Genomic DNA, 10,135 nt, shown 5'->3' with positions numbered 1-10,135 from the left:
GACAGACACTATCTCAGAGTTAAAGGGTAAAAAAAAAAACTTCCAAACATCTCCAAGAAGCAAGCTGGAGTGGCTATTCTAATATCGAATAAAGTAAATTTCCAACCAAAAGTTATCAAAGAAGATAAGGAAGGACACTTTTTACTCATTACCGGGGAAACCGGTCAAGAGAAACTCTCAATCCTTAACATATATGCTCCAAATAAAAAAGTACCCACATTCATAAAAGAAATCCTACTAAAGCTCAAAAACTATATTTCACCTTACACAATAATAGTGGGAGACTTTAACACCCCACTCTCACCAATGGACAGATCACGGAAAGAGAACCTGAACAAGGACACTGTAAAACTAGCAGAGACTTTTAACCAACTAGAATTAATAGATATATACAGAACATTTTATCCTAAAGTAAAAGAATCCACATTCTTCTCAGCACCCCATGGCACGTTCTCGAAAATTGACCACATAATTGTACACAGAGCAAGCTTCAATCGATATATGAAGATTGAAATACTCCCATGCATCCTCTCAGATCACCATGGAGTATGGCTGGTCTTCAACAAAAACAAAGACAACCCCACATACACATGGAAACTAAACAACGCTCTGTTAAACGATAGCAGGGTCAAAGAAGAAATAAAAAAAAAGGAATTAAGGATTTTCTAGAATTCATCGAAAACGAAAACACAACATACAGTATCCTATGGGATGCAATGAAAGCAGTACTGAGAGGAAAACTCATAGCCCTAAGTGCTTCCAAAAAGAATCTGGAGAGAGCTTACATCAGCAACCTGACAGCACAGCTAAAAGCCCTAGAACAGAAGGAAGCAGATATACCCAAAAAGAGTAGACGGCAAGAAATAATCAAAATTAGGGCAGAAATAGACCAAATAGAATCAAAAAGAACCATTGAAAAAATCAACAAAACCTAGAGTTGGTTCTTTGAGAAAATCAACAAGATTGATAAACCCCTAGCAAGACTAAATAGAGGACAAAGAGAGAGTATACAAATTAACAAAATCAGAAATGAAAGTGGGGACATAACAACTGAAACTGAGGAAATTCAAGAAATCATCAGATCCTACTACAAAATCTTATACTCCAAAAATTGGAAAATCTGGAGGAAATGGACGAATTCCTAGACAGATACAAGATCTCAAAGTTAAATCAGGACCAAGTAAACCATCTAAATAACCATATAACACCTAAAGAAATAGAAGAAGTCATCTAAAGTCTCCCAACCAAAAAAAAAGCCCAGGTCCAGATGGGTTCAGTGCAGAATTTTATCAGACATTTATTGGGAATATATCACCAATTCTCTACAAACTATTCCAAAAGATAGAATCAGATGGAATACTACCTAACTCATTTTTTCAGACTATAATAACCCTCGTACCTAAACCACACAAAGTCCCTAGAAGGAAAGAGAACTTCAGACCCATCTCACTTATGAACATTGATGCAAATACTCAACAAAATCCTTGCAAACCGAATCCAAGAACAAATAAAAACCATCATTCATCATGACCAAATAGGCTTCATCCCTGGGATGCAGGGATGGTTTAATATAAGGAAATCCATCAATGTAATCCACCATATAAACAAACTCAAATATCAAAATCACATGGTCATCTCACTAGATGCTGAGAAAGCATTTGACAAAATTCAACCCCCCTTCATGTTAAAAGTCCTGGAAAGAACAGAAATCCAAGGTCCATACCTAAACATAATAAAAGCAATATACAGCAAACCAACAGCCAACATCAAACTTGAGGCGAGAAACTTGAAGCAATCCCACTAAAATCAGGGACTTGACAAGGCTGCCCACTCTCCCCATACCTATTCAACATAGTACTGGAAGTCCTGGCTGTAGCAATTAGACAGCAAAAGAAGATCAAGGGGATACAAATCGGAAAGGAAGAGATAAAAATATCACTCTTTGCCGATGACATGATAGTGTACTTGAGTGACCCCAAAAATTCCACCAGAGATCTTCTACAGCTGATAAACAAGTTCAGCAAAGTAGCTGGATACAAAATTAACTCGAACCAATTAGTAGCCTTCCTATACTCAAAGGACAAACATGTGGAGAAAGAAATTAGGGAAAAGGTACCCTTCACAATCGTCATAAATACTATGAAATACCTTGATGTGACTCTAACTAAGCAAGTGAAAGACCTGTACGACAAGAACTTCAAACCTCTAAAGAAAGAAATTGAGGAGGATCTCAGAAAATGGAAAGATCTCTCATACTCATGGATTAGAAAGGTCAACATCTTAAAAATGGCCATCCTACCAAATGCAATCTACAGATTCAATGCAATCACCGTCAAAATTCCAACCCAGTTCTTCATGGAACTGGAAAGATCAATGTGCAATTTCATATGGAATAACAAAAGACCTTGAATAGCTAATCAATCCTCAACAACAAAAAAACATCTGCAGGAATCACTATCCCTGACCTCAAGCTATATTACAAGGCAATTGTGTTGAAAACTGCATGGTACTGGTACAGAAATAGTCATGGGGATCAATGGAATAGAATAGAAGATTCAGAAATGAGCCCTCATGTATATGGTCACCTGATTTTTGACAAAGGAGCAGTAAAAATTAAATGGAAAAATGACAGCCTATTCAACAAATGGTCTGGTCCAACTGGCACTCAGCATGCAAAAGAATGAAAATAGACCCCTTCTTATCTCCTTGTACAAAGCTCAAGTGTAAGTGGATCAAAGATCTCCACATTAAACCAGATACACTGAAACTATTAGATGAGAAAGTAGGGAAAACCTTAGAACACATATGCACAGGAGAAAATTTCCTGAACAAAACACCAATGGCTCAAGCTCTAAGGTCAAAGATTAACAAATGGGACTTAATGAGATTGCATAGTTTCTGTAAGGCGAAGGACATTGTCAAGAAAACAAAACAGCAACCAACAGAATGGGAAAAGATCTGTACCAACTCCACATCAGATAGAGGCCTAATATCCAAGGTATACAAGGAACTCAAAAATCTAGACACCAGAGAATCAAATAACCCTATTAAAAAATGGGGTACAGAGCTAAACAAAATGTTTTCAGTTGAGGAACACCGAATGGCCCTGAAACATCTGAGGAAGTGCTGGACATCCTTAGCCATCAGGGAAATGCAAATCAAAACAACCCTGAGATTCCACCTCACACCAGTCAGATTGGCCAAGATCCAAAAATCAGATGACAGCAGATGCTGGAGAGGCTGTGGAGAAAGAGGAACACTTTTCCACTGTTGGTGGGGTTGCAAACTAATACAATCACTCTGGAAATCAGTGTGGCGATACCTCAGAAAATTGGATACAGTTCTACCTGAAGACCCAGCTATTCCACTTCTGGGCATATACCCCAGAGACCCTTTAATACACAACAAAAATATGTGCACTACAATGTTCATACTGTCTCTATTTATCATAGCCAGAAGCTGGAAAGAACCCAGATGTCCTTCCGTAGATAAATGGATACAAAAATTGTGGTACATTTACACAATGGAATACTACTCAGCCACCAGAAACAATGACTTAACCAAATTCTTAAGAAAATGGCTGCATCTAGAGAATATCATCCTGAGTGAGATAATCCAGTCATAAAAAAACAGACATAATATGCAGTCACTGATATTGGAATGCTATCTCCAGAGGCTTGCACTCCCCCAGAAACAACTCACAGACTGTATGAAGTCCAAGAAATAAAGAAAACAAAAAAAAATATATTTACACAACAAGAAGACATTGACTATTTCTATGTTTTGTTTTGTTTTGCATGTAATTTACGCTCATGGTAATTATTTGGTTTTCAATGCATACTGTCAAGCCCTTGACAAAATCAAGTACTGACTAAAAAATATATTCACATAGTTTTATGTAAAAATTATTTTAATATCTGAAAAAACAGTACTGACAAAAATGTATAATTTTAAGCAAAAAATATTTAAAATCTGTACATTTATCTTTGTTTTGTAAAATAAAGTCTTAAAAAAAAAACTCGTGGCTAACATGTCAGCATCACCCCTTTACAAAACATGTCCAACAGTGCCCATACAAGGGCTCAGTTTGTGGATATGTATGGGCACAAATGACAGCTCCTAGGTGACATGTCATTACCTTTTCATAAGCTCTATAAAATCCTCTTTCTTTAGCCTGGAGTGTTATTTCAGTAATCTCCACTCCAGTTTGGTAAACCTGCCATGGATTTGCCTTCTAAAAAATCTGCTTTTATTTAATTTTAATCTGGTTTAATCTGCCCTATATCTGCATCATGGATCTTGAGACAAAGCTTTATCATGTTTGTCCAGAAACAGGGAGGAGTTGTGCCCTGTTATGGTTTGTATTTGTTTGGCCCAATTAGTGGCACTATTAGAAGGTATGACCTTGTTGGATTAAGTATGGCTTTATTGGAGTAGGTGTGTCACTGTGTGTGGACTTTAAGATCCTCATTCTAGCTACCTGGAATCCAGATTTCTGCTAGTCTCCTTCAGATGAAGATATAGACCTCTTAGATCTTACTGCACCATACCTGCCTGTGTGCTCCATGTTGCTGCTTTGAGGATAATGGACTGAACCTCTGAACCTGTAAGCCAGACCAGTTAAATGTTGTCCTTATAAGAGTTGGCTTGATCATGGTGTCTGTTCATTGAAGTAAAACCCTAACGAAGACAAGCCCTCAGCACAATTCACCAGGTTCCAGATTGAGTTGGGACCTATTCTCACCCTCTTTTACCCTCTTCACCTGATAGGATCAACTTTTGGCTCAGGGTAAGTTGCCATTTCCCAGCCACAGACTAAGAGGTAGTAGGTGTCTATTCTAGGTCCATGACCCCTAAGATCACCTGCTAAGCCTCAGGCAGGTCAGGGCAAAACTATTTGTCCCTTGTACCAGGGAGCCTTTGGATTCAGAGATGTCCTTTTCATGGTTTTCCCACCCCTCCTGTTTAACCCTGGACTATCATATTCGACAATCCATCATAGTCCTTAGATTCCTTGCAAAGGCTATGAGTTGGGCCCAAATCCATGCCTAAACCCAATCTTCTGTTATTCCTAGGGTGCCCTCTACAAAATATATCCATCTTGGGACTATCTCAGACTTTAAGCCCAGAAAGCCTTTGCTCTGTGGGCTGGCTTCAATAAATAGCCACCAGAGAACACTTTTGATGTTAACTTTTTCTGTGATCTTAAATATTCTGCTGATATGTGGACAAACGGTCTGGATTCCTTTCTGTCCAGGATATTTTGGGAACTGAGCTCTAATCTTTTCCTCTATAGCCAGTGTTCTATGACTTAGGTCCTACCAGCAAGAATGGTGATGCCAGCAGACCCTCTTGCCTCCAAGGACTCAGATCCCTAACCTGAGTCCCCTCCTATGACCAAACTGCCTACCCCTTAGTCTTATTCACTACAACACATTCCCCTGTTCCAGCTGTAATATCCTCTTTACACCAAATTAATAATCTAGCCCTCCAAAGGTATGTATGAATCATTTATCTTTAAAGTTGACTTCATATTCCAGAGTCCAAATTTTTAGCTTGCTATGTCCTCCACATGGCTTTGTTTCTTGCAAACCTCCTTCTTTTCAGTTTGCCTGAGTTCTGGTAATACTCCAGCAGCCCCCGCTCCTCCTAGTAATGTGCCTCCCCAATTTTCTCCTCACCTATAAGATAAGGTCTCACTAACTTCCATGTCAGTCTTTTCCAATCTGTACAGTCCAGCCTGGCCTGGCTGGGAGTCCCCAATACTCATGTAATACACATGTAATGAACACTCTGCAACACTCCTTAACAACTGATAAATCCTGTCCCTTCAGGAACTAGAGCTCCCTTAGGCCCATGCCTAGGCCACAGTAATTACTTTATCTTATGCCAATGTAGGGCTACCTACTTCCCAAACCTCCCTTCCTTCTACTGCCGAGATTCTAAAACCTGTTCAAACTGAACCACTTGAACAATCCCACCATTTCCTCACTGACATTGCTCCAAAAATGCTCCCTTTCTTTCAGCTCAATCTGCAGCTCTTTTATCATTCTTTTCTCAACTTATTAATTCTTTCCTGCCTGACACTGCCTTTACTTTAAACCTAATCACACAAATCATTACTATAAACTGTTAAAAATAATTAAAACATGTAAATTAATAATTAATTACTTCATAAAACAAGCATAGTCATTAATATGCTTATAACTATACTTACAGTCATCATTAATTACCAAAATATGCTTTATTTAACCTCTTATATATATTTTCAAATTTAAAATAAAAAGTAAATAACTAAAAACAATGTTTGTATATTTAGTTATACTTTAGATAGATAGGTTGTCCTCAAACACTTCAGATATTTACAGAATATAACATTAAATTGTTTAATAAATAAACTTTTCTTTTTTCTGGTTTTTCTTTTTATATAATAAAAGACTGGTGAATAAACATAAATACTGCACAATGACTAGGTCATTCTTCATATTGTATACACACAAACCAATGAACAGTAATCTCAAAGAAACTTGAAATCAGCAGTGAAATGCACTTAGCTTTTCTTTCCCTTGCTTAAAAATATTTAGAATATCGTCAACACACATTCTCCTGTGACAAACAATTCATACATAAATAGCAGGTATAAAGAAACTATATGCTAACATATGTATAACCTTTGTTAATGAAAAACAAATAAAACAGAAGCAGCTGTAATGAGTAAGATATATTCAATTTCTGATAACTAGTTGTAACCAGAAGGGCCTTATCAAAGGGGAATTGTGCTGCAGAGAAAAGCTATATATACATACACTATGAGAAATAAAGTGAAAGACCAACACACGTATATTTAATACTGGAAAATCACAGCCCTTCAAAATTTTTCCACATTTGTTATAAAAACCCTCTACAGTCAACTAAAATTAAAATGATCTTAAAAGTATAATACTTCTTTTCAGCCTTAGAAACTGCCATGGAAATAAAGGTTCAGAGTCATTTCAAAACAAAAACAAAAATCTATGCTTCTGGCATGCATGATTCAATGGTATATGCAAGATACAGTGCTCTATATTCCCAAGGACTAGGAATAAAACCTCAATTCAATGTTTAGTTTGCAGACAGTCAACGGATTTTGTATTCTATCAGGAGCTCAAATCTTCTGGATCTTTTAACCAACAACTATGACATTTTTTTTTTTCTGATTTTCTCAGCAGCATCAGCTTTGTAATTGAAGGGCAATTGTGAACATCTAGGTAATGGTGCACATTACAGTAACATTCCAACACCAGTGTTCAAGCCAGTAAGTCACACTTTCTTCCTGCATATGAAACAGTGATTTATTTTTTGTTTTGGTTTTTCAAGAGACTTGCTATGTTCTTCAGATGGATGCTGTGTCATATCTGATAAAGAAGATAGAGGATCACATTCAAGAGGAACAAGGCACTCTACTGTGGGTCCTTGCAGGTTTATGTCTTGTCTACAGCTTTGTCCAGAGATGTACTGTCTGCTTGGGAAAGTGGTACAGATTCTGATAAAAGTGACTGATTTGATACAGTGCCTGGTTGCATACATGAAACAGACTCTAGCACTGACTGAGTGTCTGGGACACTGCCATCTGAGCACTGTACTGGTAAGGATTCAGAGAGACTGCTGACAGAAGCTGCAGGTGGGCTGATTATACTATTGTTGCTGTTATGTCTTTGAAGATTTTTTTACAGCATACTGAGCACATACCCTTTGTACGAGGGTTTCCATAAAAACCACAGCCAGTGGAGCAAAGCATATGTGTTTGGCAGTGCTTAGTTTCTTGTGCCATGTTCTTCTTCTCCTTGTTTCTTTTTTTTTTTTTTTAGAACAACTTTATTTTAGAAAACAAAGATAAATGTACAAATTTTAAACATCTTTTGCATAAAAGTATATGAATACATTTTTATCAGTGATTGGGTTTTTTTTTTAAAGGCTTGATATTGTGCTTGAAGATCTTACTAGTTACAATGAGCATAAAGTTCATTTTAAACAGGATGTAACCTGGAATTAGTCAAAGTTTTCCTAGTGTGTAAGGATTAAGCATAATGGTTTTTCTTCTTTTGAACTTCATATAGTCTGTGAGTTGTTTCTGGGGTGTTCAGAGCATTCTGGGGTTAGTATCCATTATTACTGACTGAATATTGTGTCTGTTCTTTTGTGACTGAGTTATCTCACTCAGGATGATATTATCTAGATGCATCCATTGTCTTAAGAATTTCATAAAGTCTTTGTTTCTGATAGCTGAGTAGTACTCCATTGTGTAAATGTACTACAGTTATTTTTTATCCATTCATCTAATGAAGGACATCTGGGTGCTTTCCATCTTCTGGCTATTATAAACAGAGCAGCTTTGAACATTGTGGTGTATGTGTTTTTGTTGCATGTTGGAGCTTCTCTGGGGAATATGCCCAGAAGTGGAATAACTGGGTCTTCAGGTAGTATTATGTCCAATATTCTGAGGAATCGCCAGAATGATTTCCAGAGTGGTTGTACCCGTTTACAACCCCATCAAAAGTGGATAAGTGTTCCTCTTTCTCCACATCCTTGCCAGTATCTGCTATCATCTGAATTTTTATTTTGGCCAATCTGAGTGGTATGAAGTAGACTCAGGGTTGTTTTGATTTGCATTTCCCTGAGCGGCTAAGGATGTCAAGTACTTTCTTGGATAATTCTCAGCCATTCAATATTCCTCAATTTAGAGCTTTTTGTTTAGCTCTCTACCCCATTTTTAATAGGGTTGTTTGGTTCTCTGGTGTCTAGCTTCTTGAGTTCTTTGTATACCTTGGATATTAGGCCTCTATGTGATGCAGGGTTGGTAAGATCTTTTTCCCACTCTGTTGTTAGCCATTTTGTTCTCTTGACAGTATCTTTACCCTTACAGAAACTTTGCAATCTCATTAAGTTCTATTTATCAAACTTTGACAATAAAGGACAAGCCATTAGTGTTCTGTTCAGGAAATTTTCTCCTGTGCCTATGTGTTCTAAGGTTTCCCCTAGTTTCTCATCTAATAGTTTCAGTGTATCTGGTTTAATGTGGAGATATTTGATCCACTTACACTTGAGCTGTGTACAAGGAGGTAAGAAAAGGTCTATTTTCATTCTTCTGCATGCTGAGTGCCAGTTGGACTAGCACCATTTGTTGAATAAGCTGTCCATTTTTTCATTGAATGTTTACAGTTGCTTTGTCAAAAATCATGTGATTATATATGTGAGGGCTCATTTCTGGATCTTCTATTCTATTCTATTGTTCCACATGCCTATCTCTGTACCAGTACCATGCAATTTCTAGCACAATTGCCTTGTAATATAGTTTGATGTCAGGGATAGTGATTCCCACAGATGTTTTCTTGTTGTTGAAGATGGATTTCACTATTCTAGGTCTTTTGTTATTCCAGATGAAATTGCACATTGATCTTTCCAACTCTATGAAGAACTGGGTTAGAATTTTGATGGGGATTGCATTGAATCTGTAGTTTGCTTTTGGTAAGATGACCATTTTTACAATGATGATTCTTCCAATCCATGAGGATGAGAGATCTTTCCATTTTCTAAGATCTTCCTTGATTTTCTTCTTTAGAGATTTAAAGTTCTTGTCATACAAGTTCTTCACTTGCTTAGTTAGAGTCACACCAACGTATTTCATATATTTGTGACTATTGTGAACTCTATTTATTTCTTAATTTATTTCAACACATATTTGTCCTTTGAATAGAGGAAGGCTATTGATTTTTTTGAGTTAATTTTATATCCAGCCACTTTGCTAAACTTGTTTATCAACTTTTAGAGTTCTCGGGTGTAATTTTTGGGGTCACTTTAGTACATTATCGTGTCATCTGCAAACAGTGATGTTTTTACTTCTTCCTTTCTTATTTGTATCTGTTTGATTTCCTTTTGCTGTAAAACTGCTCTGACCAGGACTTCCAATACTATTCTGAATAAGTAGGGGGAGAGTGGGCAGTCTTGTTGAGTCCCTGATTTTTGTGGGATTGTTTCAAGTTTCCCACCATTAAGTTTGATGTTGGCTGTTGGTTTGCTGTATATTGCTTTTAGGTTTAGGTATGGGCCTTGCATTTCTGTTCTTTCCAAGACTTTTAACATGAAGGGATGTTGAATT

The 10,135-nt window shown here is 37.0% G+C and overlaps 1 pseudogene across 1 annotated transcript; it reads right to left on the bottom strand.

Moving 5' to 3' along the window:
• Positions 1–7,144: 7,144 nt before the first annotated feature.
• Positions 7,145–7,810, bottom strand: LOC308429070 (AN1-type zinc finger protein 6-like; annotated as a pseudogene). Its single transcript has one exon. The product of its transcript is annotated as an AN1-type zinc finger protein 6-like (transcript).
• Positions 7,811–10,135: the final 2,325 nt, after the last annotated feature.

The sequence above is a fragment of the Micromys minutus genome (assembly GCF_963924665.1).
Source record: "Micromys minutus genome assembly, chromosome: 13".
Taxonomy (NCBI): domain Eukaryota; kingdom Metazoa; phylum Chordata; class Mammalia; order Rodentia; family Muridae; genus Micromys; species Micromys minutus.
This window is presented reverse-complemented; position numbering and strand designations above follow the sequence as displayed.